The following is a 14,595-nucleotide window of genomic DNA, read 5'->3' on the forward strand; positions in this document are numbered from 1 at the left end:
CTTACTACATTCATTATTTAATCAATCCCCTAGTATGAAATTCACCTCCCATCTTCTTCCTCACTCCTTCCCCACGTGGTTCCCTCCTCTCTCTGCCTCTGCTCTGACTTCTCATTCCAGGCTGCCCATTCCTGTTACCCACTTTGCCCAGGTGGCACTGTATCTCCTCTTGCTGGGCTCTCCCACACCATGGACTCCCTTTTCACCCTGTTTGGGCTCCAACACTCCAGGCTGGGTCATTCCTTCTTGAGGATGCTCTCCATACCGTGCCTGGGCCTGCTCAGGGTCACAGTGGATCTTTGGGCTAGAATGGATGATCCTATGGCTTATGCTTTGTACTGCATTCCACAGTGTGCTGTGGTGGTGAGTTCCATTGCCTACTGTGATCACTGGCTAGATGCATGTTACTGGCAGATGTTCCTTCCCTGTCTCACTTTCCTGTGTCCCTACTGGCGTTTTCTTCGCCTGCCATGTAAACTTTTCACCCTGGAATTCTTGTCTCAGTACTTGTTTCTAGAAGAGCTCAAACTAAGACACCTCCCTTGCCCCTCCAAGCCTTGGGGAAATAAAGGGTTTTCCACAGTTCCCTGGTGCTTCATCCTTCCTTGTTTATCCCTTGACTCCTTCCACACTTTTGAAACAATCCCTTCATTAGCCCTCTTCACTTAATTTTTTTAATTACTAGGTATTTCTGTGGAGAATTTGACTGAATTGCACCACAATATGGCCAGCTCCTTCTGCTCCATCCCCATTCTACATCAGGACCCTGGGACCTATAGTCTTCCCACGGTCTCACCTCCTTCTGTAGGAGTCTCCGCTTGACTTCTGACAACTAATGTTCTCTGCCTTGTTGCGTCTTTTTCTTTGTGAAGTCCACATTTGTCACAAAAGGGGACCACGTTTTCTTTGTGTCTCTAGGTCCTATTCTCACTTCCAACTCACTCCATTGTTTTCCTTTTTGCTTGGGGGATACAATTTCTCTTGGCGCCACAGAAGACAGGCTGTACTTAGCCTAGTTGCTAATCAACCTTTGTTTGATGAAAATAAGAACTGAGGAATCTGGAATTTTCTGTGAGGATGAATGTATTAGTATCAACATTTAATCCCCTCCTCCAGGGTCTGTGTTCTCAGTAAAATGAGAAAGATGGTGAATTCTCCAAGTCTTTCCCACAAAAAGGCAAGCTATACTTTGGTGTTTTTCACTTTATGCCATGTTTTATTTCCCTCTCCACCTTGCTGATTAGTGCTTAGGAATTCAATGTATGAATCTTAACTTTTTACTGCCTTGCCATATTTCTAAGGCAGTGAGACAGGCTGTCATCAAATCTGTCAATAACTCCTAATACCAATCCTCACAACTTTTTAGTCTTTCCAAATCTACCCATTCTTGTGTCTCATTTCAGGAACATGCACTAATCGTGACTAAAAGATCCCTTAGGCTCCTTCATGGTGCTTGCTATACATTTTTTCATTTTCAAGAAGCTAGAAGTTGTGGTCAGGCAGGTTCACTGGGAACCTAGTCTCTGGGGGTGGCGTTGACCAAAGCCTTCAACTAAACCATGGATGTCTGCCACTGACCTCTTTTCTCCTTAAGAAACAGTCTCCATTGAGACAGATTAACAACTAAGATCTAGCTTCATATGGGAGAAGTTTTAATCTTCAGTGTTCATAAATACTATAATAGCATATAAGTACGATATTTTTTTGACAAAAATACTGAATTCTAAAATGTGATTTCTCCTTAATATGGTCTCTTTCTGTTCTGTCTTTATGATTTTATGGTGATAATCCAAAACAATTACAGCTGACGCTTAATGAATGTGACATTCTTTTCCATCATTTTTCCAATTACTTGGAGTCATGAGGAAAATGTCCTCTTGAGGCTGAATTCCAAAATGGCACATAAATTAGCACAAAATCCCTAGTATAAAATCCAGGTACCTCTGGGTTTACTTGGAGTTCCATTCAAAGAAATGATGGTCCATCAGAAACACATTGTAACTGAAAAGCCTATCTTTTCCTAGTCTTTTGAGCACATGCCAGAATGGGTATGAGTTTCATTTTTAAAGCACAGAAAAACACATTTTTTTTCTTTCTTTCATTTTTTAAAATAGAGAAGGATCTTGCTGTGTTGTACAGGATGGAGTGCAGTGGCATGATCATAGCTCACTTGCAGTCTTGAATTCCTAAGCTCAAGTGATCCTTGTACCTCAGCCTCCAGAGTAGCTAGGACCACAGACACATGCCACCATACTTGGTTAATTTTTGAAATCTTTTTGTAGAGATGGAGTCTCGCTATGTTGCACAGGCTGGTCTTGAATTTCTGGCCTCAAGCAATCCTCCCATCTCAGCCTCCCAGAGTGCTGGAATTATAGGCATAAGTCACTATGCCCAGCTGCAAAATTTCATTAAAAAAACCCCTTTCTTCTCATTATCAATACCTCTACAGACCTGGAGGTAGCCCTTGAAACAACATCTCCTTGTTTGACTTCTCCTAAAGTCTTTACCTTATCAGTCTGAACATCTCTTTTATCTCTTCTCCACATTTTCCTAATTGAACCAGCTAATAAAATAGTATGCTCTCTCCCTTCCTCATTTACATCATCCCTGGATTGTTATAACAAATTACCAAAAGTTGGTGGCTTAAAACAGTACAAATTTATTTTCTTACAGTTCTGAGGGACAGAAGTCTAAAATTAGTTCCACTGGGCTGAAGTCAGAGTGTTGGCAGGGCCAGTCCTTCTGGAGGCTCCAGGGAAGAATCCATTTTCTCGTCTTTTCCACACTGGCGTGACTGCCAACATTCCTTGGTTTTGGCCACATTGCTCTGATCCCTGCTGCCATAGTGACATTGCTTTCTCCTCTTCTGTAGTTGAATCTCCCTCTGCTACCCTCTTCTAAGCACATTTGTGATTACATTTATCAACTAGTCCAAGATAATTCCATTTCAAGATCCTCAACTAATCACATCTGCAAAGTCCCTTTGGCCATATATGATTGTTTGCAGGACCTGCATATATTTTGGGGGGCCTTATTCAGCCTACCACAGTCTCCTAACCACAAGGCATCCTCTAAATGTCTTCTTGCCACTTTCCTCACATGTTCACGGTTCCAATGTGCACAATCATTTTATCAGACCATCCTGGGAAGTATTACACTTCTCACCCTGAATTTGATTTCTAGCAAATAACATTATCTACCACCTTACACCTTGAGATTCATGAGAAAGTCACCTTGAAACAGAGGCTTTGGGTGGGGTGGGGATGGAGAAACCCGTATGTACCCTTCCTTCCACTCCCAACCTGGATTTCTATATTTAGAATTCCCCACCTTCTTCTCTAAGCCTCTTGTTCTGAAACTCCATACCTCTTCTTGAGAAAGTTCCCATTTCTAGATATTTTTAGGTTCTTTATTTGTCTAGTGGGCCATATGCTAAGTCTGAGTCTGACAGTCATGAGCAGAGCTTTAGACTCCAGCCCACTGGGCAGCTGAAGCTCATTACTCTTAGTAATGTAGGTGCTGGGGTGGAGGAAAACAGGGAGTGTGGACATTAGTCCTGGGGGTAACAGTGAACTCAATTACTTCAATTCCAGTTTCCTTTTCATTACCTCCACCAAAAGGAGCTGCAGCCCCATTGGTTTCTTGGCTAGTGAGTCAGTCAAAGTAAGCACTCTGGCCCTGAAGAACAAACTATACTTGAGCGTCAGTACAGTCTAAACCCATGTTGAGAAAAGACTCAATTGCCTCACTCAACCAGGAGCCTACCCTGCCCTTGGTGTCATTGTGTCCCCATCACTGTGAAATAAAGTTTTGTGTGTATGTGTGTGTATGTGTGTGTGTTTTGCTTTGTCTGGCAAGCTTTTCAAAATCCAAAATAAGTTGGCATTAACATTTAATGCTTTTTCACTTTATTTATATGGGAAGTGGGCTAGCCTAAATCAAATTATTTTGAGTCAGAGTTTCCCCTCTAATGGAAATCAGGGTGGCTATCTTCTAATTTCCTCCATCCCATGGTATATGTTAAATGCTATGGTGTCTGAATTTATTTCCTAGCAACAATCAACAAAAATGGCTATTTCTGGGAAGTACTCCTCTTTTCGCATAAAGAAACCCAAGTGAATGAACATGAGAAATATGGGAACCATTGCCTGCCTTCCAGTCGACGCTTGGGTCCACCTAACAGTTCCCAAACAGGGTTTTGAAAGTTAATCCTATTAGTATGTGAGGATCAAAGGAGTAATTTAAAATAATCAAAATACCTTCCCACTCTTCTCCAACTCCACGCTCTCACTCTAAAGAAACAATTATGTGGAATCCTGGATTCCAAGGAAAATGTTACAGAAATTCAACTGTCCAGATTTTCAACTGTCTGGGATAATCAGTATGTGAATAAGCCAAGGTTTGAGACCTTAAATCTGATCACAAGGAAAAGTATTTATAAAGCTCAGCAGAACAGAGGCCCCTCAACCACAGACTCTCCAAGGATCCCCAGTCCAACATTATAGATGGTTTCTAGAAAGGCAATGATTTACCTGTGGGTACACTCCTAGTCAGTGTCAGAAGCAGAACAGAAACTCTTGCTTATCTCTTTCTCCACATGCTTTATTCTACCCAATCTGACTTCACGTGCCTTTTGTTCACTCCCTAAATATTCACTGTCCTCTCTTATCTCCCATCTTTCTCTACCCACTGTGGGAGGCTGTGAAGAGGATAAAGGGGGAAACAGGGGAAAGATTCTGGGTGGTCAGCAAGTGGATGAGAGCCAATGGTGGGAGAATCTTCTCCCTCGTTTCCAAGACTTGCTTCACCTCCAGGCTTGTCTGCTCTCCAAGACCAATGTTCTCCCAACTCCCAACTCCATTCCTGACACAAGAGACACTTCTGTAATGCCCTTCATGCTCCAAGTTCTTGTCGTACATGAGAAGCTCTGGTCAACAACTGTTGCTTCAATAAAAGCGTTCATGGGAATGAGGACTAGATCCCTGAGTTCTGGGACCCAGACCCTATCCTTTCATACCTGCTAAATCCTTTTAGTTTATTTGCAGCTCTACTACTCACTGTTTTGGCTAAGACCTGAGAGTTGTACAATTATCATCATCAATCAAGAAAGAATGTGCCAGCACTAACCTTCACCTAGGGTTTCTTCTGATAAGCATTCTGAGTAAGAGAAGTGTTTTTTGTCAGTCAACAAAGCTTCAGAACCCTACTTCAGTCTTATCAGACTGTATATTTTACTCGGACACTTCAACTCCAGCAGGTAAAATCTGCTTACCTAACCACCAATTGTAGCATGGCCCATCTTGAGCTCTGAGCCTGCCCATGGTTAGTATCAGCTCCTCGTCCAGGTGAAAATGTGTAACAGGTTTTCTCATGGCATAATTACTTCTGCTTTACTATTTCTTGATGGCTGTTGCTTCATGTCTGATTGCTTATAGTTCACCTGTTGATGAAATATTCTGGGTCAGTCTGAGTAACTGAAAAATAAAGGGGAAGAAGAAAGTTAGGGATCAGTCAATGCACAGTTCAGGGCAGACCAGGCTTGAGGCAATAAATGTATAAAACACAAATGGACAACATGAGTCTAGGACAATCAAGAGTCTAGGTGGTCAACAGATGACTGCCAATAAATACTCAGAGAGCAAGGAAAGGTATATGTCGTTGAGTCTAGTCTAACCTCCTAGTCAATGTCTGAATTGTCTCTGTAGAAATACTGGAAAAGGGTCCTTCAGCTTTTGCTTGAGTGCAGTTAGTGTCAGAGAGCTCACTCTCATGTGGTGACTCATTCTGCTTTAGAACAACTCCAAATATTGGAAAGCTCTTCATTATGTTGAGCTGAAGCCTGTTTCCTTGTGATATTGCTCTTTGGTTCTAATTCTCATTGTAGAGTAACACAAAATAAACTTTCCTCCATATGATAAACTTTTCTCCCATACTCTTACCTAGCATTTTCTTATATATTCAAGGGAAAAAATAAGTCTATTGTGTGCAAGGCACTCTACTAGATGCCATGGGTAATAAAAGCATCAGTATAGTTTAAACCTATGTTAAGAAAAGACCCAGTTGCCGCGTTAGCCAGAAGCCTTCCCTGCCCTTGGTGTCAACGGGTCCCCATCACTGTGAAATAAAGATTTTTTTTTTTTTTTTTTTGCTTTGTCCGGCAAAATCAGTGCAAGTCCTGATTAATGCTTTCAAGGAACTATAATTTTGTAGAGATAAGAGACAATATTGAACAGAGTAAGAACCTAGGCCAAGTGAAAATTGTTATATAGTATTGACAGACTGGGAGATACAAGAGAGGTAGAAATCTTTAATTAATAAGCTATATGTGAATTGAAACTTAAAGGGTGAATAAGATTTTGATAGATGGAAATAGGGTAGTACCAGGATGTACAAATGTAAGACAGGATAATTGGCTGGGCACAGTGGCTCACGCCTGTAATCCTAGCACTGTGGGAGGCTAAGGAGGGTGGATCACTTGAGGTCAGGAGTTTGAGAACAGCCTGGTCAACGTGGTGAAACCCCGTCTCTACTAAAAATATAAAAATTAGTCGGGCATGGTGGCAGGTGCCTGTAATCCCAGCTACTCTGGAGGCTAAGTCAGGAGAATTGCTTGAACCCAGGAGGTGGGGGTTACAGTGAGCTGAGATGGACCACTGCACTCCACTTTGGGAGGCCAAGGTGGGTGGATCACAAGGTCAAGAGATCGAGACCATCCTGGCCAACATGGTGAAACTCCATCTCTACTAAAAATACAAAAATTCAGCTGGGTGTGGTGGCAGGTACCTGTCATCCCAGCTACATGGGAGGCTGAGGCAGTAGAATCACTTGAACCCTGGAGGCAGAGGTTACAGTGAGCCAAGATCATGCCATTGCACTCCAGCCTGGGCAAAAAGAGTGAAACTCTGTCTCAAAAATAATAATAATCATCATCATCATCATCATCATCATCTCATTTTCCTCATATTTTATGAGTAGGGAACTCTATTCGAGGAAGGTTCCCACCCTTTGACCCATTATTACTTACTCTTCTTTAACCAAATGGCAGGCGACAGCCATTGGGCCATTTCTAGAGCAAAACAATACATGAAGGTTGAGACCCTTGATTGGAAAGCTTTAATACCTTGGGCCAAGGGAGTTCTTCAACTCTGTCAAAACAGTTAACAGGAGCAAGTATATATACTCTTAGAGTTTGTGAGGCAGGGGTCTTTGCATATTTGCAGCTTTGGTGGGGGATCTTAGCAAATTCTGGGAGCTTCACCTGACCTTTAATTTCTCAGATGCAACTTGGCATATTTCATGTAAGACTGAAGTAAGAATTACATCATTTTAGGAACAAGTAGGTGAATCAGTATTTGTTGCTTTCACCATGTTTCTTAGGCAGGCCTTCCAGCTGAAGATCAGAACTTTAAATAACAAAGAGAGCTGTTTTAGGTAAAATAATGCCGCCCTACAGAGGTCCACATTCTAATCTCTGGAACCTGTGAATATATCACCTTACATAGCAAAAGGACTTTGCAGAGGTGATTAAGTTAAGGATCTTGAAGTTAACCTGGATTATCTGAGTGTGCCCAGTGTAATCACAAGGCTCCTTACAAGGAAAAGAGGGAGGCAGAAGAGTCACGAAGGAGATGTCACGATGAAAGCAGGGGTTGGAGGGATATGATTGTTGGAAGGGGACTATGAGGCAAGGAATGCAGACGATGTCAGAAAAAGCAAGGAAACTGATTGACCCCTGGAGCCTCCAGAAGAAATGCAGCTCTGCTGACACCTTGATTTTAGCCCCATGAGGCCTATTTCTGACTTCTGCCTTCTAGAACTAGAAGTTAATAAATCTATGCTGTTTTTAGTCAAATTTATGGTAATTTGTTACAGCAGCAACAGGAAACTAGTACAACAACGACGCTCCCGTGATAGTTAATATTGAGTATCAACTTGATTGGATTGAAGGTTGCAAAGTATTGTTTCTGGGTGTGTCTGTGAGGGTGATGCCAAAGGAGATGAACATTTGAGTTACTGAACTGGGAGACACAGACCCACCCTCAACCTGGGAACCGTAGCTGCCAGCACGACTAGGATAAAAGCAGGCAGAGGAACGTGGGAGGACTAGACTGGCTAAGTCTCTGGCCTCCATTTTTCTCCCATGCTGAATGCTTCCTGCCTTCTAACATTGGACTCCAAGTTCTTCAGCTTTTTGACTTTTGGACCTACACCAGCAGTTTGCCAGGGGCTCTTGGGCCTTTGGCCACAGGCTGAAGGCTGCACTGTCCGCTTCCCTACTTTCAAGGTTTTGGGACTTGGACTGACTTCATTGCTCCTCAGCTTGCAGACAGCCTATTGTGGGACTTCACCTTGTGATCGTCTGAGTCAATACTCCTTTATAACCTCCCCTTTCTATATATATGTATCCTATTAATCTTGTCCCTCTAGAGAACCTTGAATAATCCAGCTCTCTAGTGCCAGAAAACATTACTGTGTGAGAGTCTAGCTTCAAAACTTTAGTGCTAGGTCTGAGGAGGCAGTGCCAGATCACTTGTCCTCAATTATTACCAAATAGAATAATAACTTCATAAGCAGTGACTATGACATTAGGTTTCAGGGGCCCAAGCTAAATTTCGACCATCAAAGGCTGATGCATTGTATTAATAAACAAATGAAAAGGATGGCCAGGTGCGGTGGCTCACGCCTATAATCCCAGCGCTTTGGGAGACTGAGGTGGGCAGATCACCTGAGGTCAGGAGTCTGAGACCAGCCTGGCCAACATGGTGAAACCTCGTCACTACTAAAAACACAAAAAATTAGCTGGGCGTGGTGGTGCATGCCTGTAGTCTAGGCTACACAGGAGGCTGAAGCAGGAGAATAGTTTGAACTCAGGAGGCAGAAGTTACAGTGATTTGAGATCGTGCCACTGCACTCCAGCCTGGGTGACAGAATGAGACTCCATCTCATAAATAAACAAATACATAAATAAAATAAACAAATGAAAAGGAATGGAAGCAAATAGCAGTTTCCAGTTTTGATACATGAAGAGGTTGGGCAATTCCTTTTGTAGAAAATAAGCAAAGGTAGACACAAACTTGGGAAGAACCTGCATCCAATAATAACTGTGAGCTGGTGGTTTCCTTGTCTGGGGCACTCCCCAGTCCCCCATCCTTCCCAGCATAGGCTGTGGAAAACTGCAAATGTTTGGAAATTAAACAATTTGTTTATAAATAACTCATGAGTCAAAGAAGAAATTACAGGGAAATTATAAAGTATTTTGAACTAAGTGAAAATGAAGATACAACATAGCAAAATCTGTGGCATACATACAATGTGGTGCATAATGGGAATTTTATAGTTCTAAATTCTTCAGTTAGAAAAGAATAAAGGTCTAAAAATCAGTAACATAAGCTTCCACCTTAAGAAGCTAAAAAGAGGAACAAATTAAATCCAAAGTATTCCAAAAAGGAAATAAAAATAAAATTAATGAAACAGAAAAGAGTCAAAAATAGAAAGAAAATCAAAAGCTATTTCTTTATGTACACTTGTCAAGAAAAAGGCAAGAAGACAAACTTAACCAAAATAGGGAATAAAAAGAGAGACATTACATAGATCCTTCAGACGCCAAAAAAAATAAAAAAATAAAAAATAAAATAAAAAAAAATAGAGTAAAATAAAATAAAGTAAAATAAAATAAGGGTATTGTATTATTCAGGGTTCTTAGAGGGACAGAACGAATAGGACAGAAATAGATATATAAAGGGGTTTTTATTAAGTAGCATTAACTCCCACAATGGGCCATCTGCAAGTTGAGGAACAAGGAAGCTAGTCTGAGTTTCAAAGTTGGAGTCTGAGGTTCAAGTGCAGGACGCATTCAGCACAGGAGAAAGATGTAGGCTGTGAGGCTAAGCCAGTCTAGCCTTTTCACGTTTTTCTGCCTGTTTTATATTCTAGCTTCGCTGACAGCTGATTAAATAGTGCCTACCCAGATTAAGGGTGCGTCTGCCTTTCCCAGCCCACTGACTCAAATGTTAATTTCCTTTGGCAACACCCTCACAGACACACCCAAGATCAATACTTTGCATCCTTCAATCCAATCAAGTTGACACTCAGTATTAACCATCACAGGTATATTATGAAAAACATTATGGCAATAAATTTGGTAACACAGATGAAATAGATAAACCCCTTGAAAGACACAAATTACTAAAAGTGACTCAAGAAGACCTAAATATCCTCATATTTAAAGCATTGAATTTGTAATTAAACCTTTTCAAAATGAAAACTCTGTACTCAGATGTGTCTTGACTGGTGCAATCTACCATTTAAGGAATATACAACATCAATCCCACACAAACTGTTTCAGAAAATTAGAGGAGGTTAGAACACTTCTCATTTTGTGAGGACAGAGACATGACAAGAAAAAACTTTACACCAATATCTCTCTTGAACATAGTGGCAAAAATCCTTAACAAAACCTAGCAAATTAATCCAGCAATACACAAAAACAAGAATGCATTGTGACCAAGTTGATTTTGTCTCAGGAATACAAAGTTGGTTTAACATCCAAACATCAATTAACATGCTTCACCATATTAATAAAATAAAGGCGAAAACTATGTGATCATCATATATACAGAAAAAGTGTTTGATAAAACTCTCAGCAAACTAGAAATAGAAAGGTACTTCCTCAATTTGATAAGGGCCATTTAAGAAGATCCTATAGATAGCATCTTACTTTCTACCACAGGAAGAAGGTAGGGATGTCTGCTATCACCACTTTTTTCAACATTTTACTGAAAATCCTCATTAGTACAAAATCACAAGAAAAATAAGTCAAATACATGCAGATTAGAAATGAAGAAAAAAATCTGTTTTTATATCAAGATTACATTATCTTGTATGTAGGAATTCGTAAGGAATCTATAAAAAGCTTTAAGAACTAGTAGTTTAGCAAGGTCACAGAATAGAATGTTAATATACAAATGTCAATACCATGTTTATATACCACCACAAAGCAAACAAATTGGAAATAAAATGAAAAGCAATTCAATTTAAAGTGAAATAAAATTAGTGAAATATATTATAAACATAGAATAAAATTAGCAAAAGATGTGAAAGACCTGTGTGCTGAAAACTGAAAATACATTGAAAACTACAAAAAGAGAAATTAGAGAAAACTTGAATAAATTGAGAGACATAAGCCATGCTAATTCATTGGAAGATGCCAATCAAGTCAATAAAATGCCAATCAAAATCCTAGCAGGATTTTTAGTATAAATTCACAAGATGCTTCTAAAATTTATATGAAAATGCAGAGGAAATAGAATAAATGAAACTAAAAAAATAAAAAGAAAAGTTGGTAGATTTATACTATCTTATTTAAGACTTCCTAGAAAGCTACAATAATTCAAGAAAGTGTGACATTGGCATAAGGATAGACATAGAGATTGACATATCACACATATATAGTCAATTGATTTTTAAGATAGGGATCAGCAAAATTCACCAGGGGGCTGAGGGGCAGAGTTTAATTTCTTCTGGGAATTGCACAATGTGAGGGAGTTTATACGTAAATAGCTCTGTAAAAATTGGACATCTGTTGGGAAAAATTAAACTTTGCCCCTTACCTCATGCCATACTCAAAAATTAACTCAAGGCCAGGTGTGGTGGCTCACCCTTGTAATCCCAGCACTTTGGGAGGCCAAGGTGGGTGGATCACCTGAGGTCAGGAGTTCAAGACCATCCTGGTCAAAGTGGTGAAACCCCGTCACTACTAAAAATACAAAAGTTAGCTGGGCATGGTGGTACATGCCTGTAATCCCAGTTATTTGGGAGGCTGAGGCAGGAGAATTGCTTGAACCCAAGTGGAGGAGGTTGTAGTGAGCTGATATCATGTCACTGCACTCCATCCTGGACAACAGAGTGTGACTCCATCTCCAAAATAATAATAATAATAATAATAATAATAATAATAATAATAATAATAAATAATAATAATAACAACTCAAAATGGATCATAAACTTAAATAAAATAATCAAAACTATACATCTCCTAGAAGGAAGCACAAGACAAAATTTTATGACTTAAATGAAGATTTCTTAGGAAGGAAACCAAAATATAAATTATGGAAAAAATTATAACTTAGATTTTATAAATTGTACTTTTTCTTTTCAAAACATACTATTAAAAAAAAAAAAGACAAGTCATAGACTAGTAGAAAATATTGTTAATACCTATGTCTTACAAGGGACATGTATCCAGAAGATATAACTCAATAATTAGAAGAAAATCATCCCAATTAAAATGGGCACAAGATCTGAAGATGCCAACTGGTATGTATACAATTCACAAAAGAAATATATATGTACAGCCAACAAACATGAAAAAGATGTTTCCTTCCCTCTGACTACCCTTCTTCCCATAGTATCACTGATTCACTGCCATGGTCCTTGGCCACATTAGTGTGGGTCTAGACTAAGTATTGTGTTCAGGAAGCAGTTTTGCCTGAGATGATCTCTTTAAGGGCCAGGATTTGTTTGATTTCTAAATTTTACGGGTGTAGTGTTAAAATCCAAGGCAGCAGTGTTTGAAGGAACTTAGACTCCACCAGCTATCTAAGCCTGAGCCCTTTAGCTGAGTCTAAGTGGAATAATAACTTGGGGAGAAAGAATTAAGGACATGAATGCTTTTGCACATGAGATTATTTGAACGTTAACTTGCAAGATAATTTAATCTTTGGATCTCCATTTCTTCCGGGAATTTCACAGTGTGAGGGAGGTTATATGAAAATTTTGGGAATCTTTATGTTGTTAGAAATTTATTAGTGAAATATATTAGTATTGCCATTTAATCATCTTGCATAACCTCTGGTGAGTTATATTGGGCAGCAGAGTTGGGCATAATTTGGGATGGGAAATAGAAGAGGGAGAAAATTGTCAGCCCTGCATACAGTGCAGATGCGGAGTTAATCTAATTAATGTACTGTCTGGGAGCAATTTTATGTTTCCCATCAGTAGTCACAGGAGGACACCAAATAAGCAGTAGGTGATATTGAAGAAGCAGCCTATGAAGGTGAGAATAGGACTGTTTTGATGAATAGCTGGTCTCCCCCCTTGCAGAGGAGGGTCACAATCTTGGTTGATACACTTCAAGGTTAATTCCAAAGGATAAGAGGAAAAACAGAGGAAATGATTGGGGAACAACCCACTCCCAATCAATCTGTGTTTTCTTTTCTTTCTTTTTTTTTTTTTTTTAACAGGAGGGTCCTTAGCTAACACCCTTGTCTTTTGCCCATTTTCTTTCTTATTCCACCCACTCTGACCAGTAGGAGACACCCATTGGTCCATGTTTATCTGTTTGATGGAGCTGGTCTATTACAAAATTCCAAGTATTGGGATGTAAATCTCCATTATTTTCTCTATCAATGTGAGGCTGAGATCCTGGATAGTGTTTGATTTTTCAGATCCAAGTTTTTCCCTTCATTGGACTTTCGTAAGATCTCACTAGAATATGAATGGGAGGTAGTATAGTAGAGAGTATCAGTATACCCTTTTTATTGCACAAATTAGCTACTGTATTAGTCCATTTTCACACTGCTGATAAAGACATACTTGAGAGTGGGCAATTTAGAAAAGAAAGAGGTTTAATTGGACTTACAGTTCCACATGGCTGGGGCAGCCTCACAATCATGGTGGAAGTCAAGGAGGAGCAAGTCGCATCTTCTGTGGATGGCAACAGGCAAAGACAGCTTGTGTAGGAAAACTTCGCCTTATAAAGCCATCGGATCTGGTGAGACTTATTCACTATCATAAGAACAGCAAGGGAAAGACCTACCCCCATGATTCAATTATCTCCCACCAGGTCCCTCCCATAACACGTGGGAATTATGGGAGTACAATTCAAAATGAGATTTGTGTGGGGACATAGAGTCACATATCAGCCACATACTCCATCTTAGCCTTTATAGTATTAGATCTAAAATTTTTATCTCCATTTATATGTTTTCCATTGACAGTCTATTTCTCAACTGGTTTTTAGCTCATGTAGGGAGTAGGAGAGTTATTTTTTGGATTCTTTCAAACCAAAGGAATGAGTGCAACATCACAAAAATAGGGAGTAGGGTTTGTTAGAGACCAGGGACTTGAATGCATGACAGTAGTGGGCCATGAGCCAGGACATATAGTTTGCAGCCAGACAATGGTCAAGGCTTTAGATTTAATTTTTTTTAATCAAATGGAGGGAGCACTGGAGGTGTTTCAACAGGGCAGGAATATTTCCAGACATGAGTTTTCCAAAGAATAATCTGACAGCAAGATGTAAATTGACTAAGGACAGGTGAAAGGAGATGGTCAATAGGAGAGAAGACAACTGAGGAAATAAAGGCAAGAAAGGATGATAATATTGTAGAGCTGTAACCAATAGAAGTTGGCAGATGATTCTCTGTTGAGGATGAAGGAAGTAGAGTTGTCAAAATAATAAAGTCACTCAGCCTTGGCAGTTTAAAACAAAGATAAGCAAACTTTTTCTGTAAAGGGCAGATATATGTATTTTAGGTTTTGTGAGCCATGCAATCTCTATGGCAATTATTCAATGCTACCATTGTAGCTTGAAAA

This window comes from Rhinopithecus roxellana, chromosome 14 (assembly GCF_007565055.1).
Source record: "Rhinopithecus roxellana isolate Shanxi Qingling chromosome 14, ASM756505v1, whole genome shotgun sequence".
In the NCBI taxonomy this organism is placed as follows: Eukaryota; Metazoa; Chordata; class Mammalia; order Primates; family Cercopithecidae; genus Rhinopithecus; species Rhinopithecus roxellana.